This window comes from Phalaenopsis equestris, unplaced genomic scaffold (assembly GCF_001263595.1).
Source record: "Phalaenopsis equestris unplaced genomic scaffold, ASM126359v1 Scaffold233336, whole genome shotgun sequence".
Classification (NCBI taxonomy): domain Eukaryota; kingdom Viridiplantae; phylum Streptophyta; class Magnoliopsida; order Asparagales; family Orchidaceae; genus Phalaenopsis; species Phalaenopsis equestris.
The window spans coordinates 6446-7512 of record NW_018251286.1 but is presented as its reverse complement, the minus strand read 5'-3'; positions in this window follow the sequence as shown (position 1 = coordinate 7512).

The window sequence follows — 1067 nt, the reverse complement described above, 5'->3', positions numbered from 1 at the left end:
CAAACGGATGGGGGAGATCGAGTCGGACGGCGCTTTGAGACGTGAATAGCTGGCCGAGTCAGCAAGCCCTGTGGACGGCGGCATCCAACCAGAGCGCGCCACGCATGCTTTCGGAGCCGTCGTAGGATGAGGTGGCACGCACGATTTAAATAGAAAAATAGGGGTATTTTTTGATTTATTTAATTCCGAAATAGGGTATTTTATTATTTATGTAAATAGCCAGAACTTCAAAAATCTATAACTTTGTGTAGAAAAATCACAAAAATAAAAAAAAAATACCCTCTTGCACAGTGAATAGAGGAAAATAATGTGGAATACTTTTCAAGTCCATTTGATGCATAAAATATTTTTAATTGAAATATTTTTAATTGAAATATTTTTAATTGATTAAATACTATCTGGAATCATTTGATTCTCCATGCATATTGACACATCACCTTGGCTTGACATTTTTACATATTGTAGACTCTGTAAGGGGGAACATTCCTCGATTTTTTCAAAGCCAGATGAGGTTTCTTTACAGAGATCCATATTTTTCAATTTATTTCACATTATTTCCTTAAAATAATCATGGAAATTAGCATATTTATTATTAAATTCTAAGAAAATTTTGGAAAGTCTACCATGACCAGAGAAACCTTTGGAAATAATTTCATGGGTCAAGTCATTTAAAACATCCTCAAATTTTCCAAATACTGAATCACTAAGACAATTGATTTTGGAAAATATAAACATTTAAATGACTTGATTTTTATCTCCATTGTGATCTATGATCCAGAGAACTTATCATAAAAGTTTCAAAATATTTTGAGTCCATTTAATAACTTAAATTGATTTTTTAAAGATAAAAACCACTCTTAACACTTAAATGATTTTTAAAAATCAAAATATAACATAAAGAATTATGAAACTTAATTTTTTTGAGTTCTATATGATCAGGGGTGTTTTCTAAAGATAAAATAATATTTAAAATAAAAACTTAATTTTTGGCCTATTTTAAATATTTAAATAGTTAAAAACTCATAAAAATCATAAAAATAATAAAACTCATGGAAATATTCTAAATT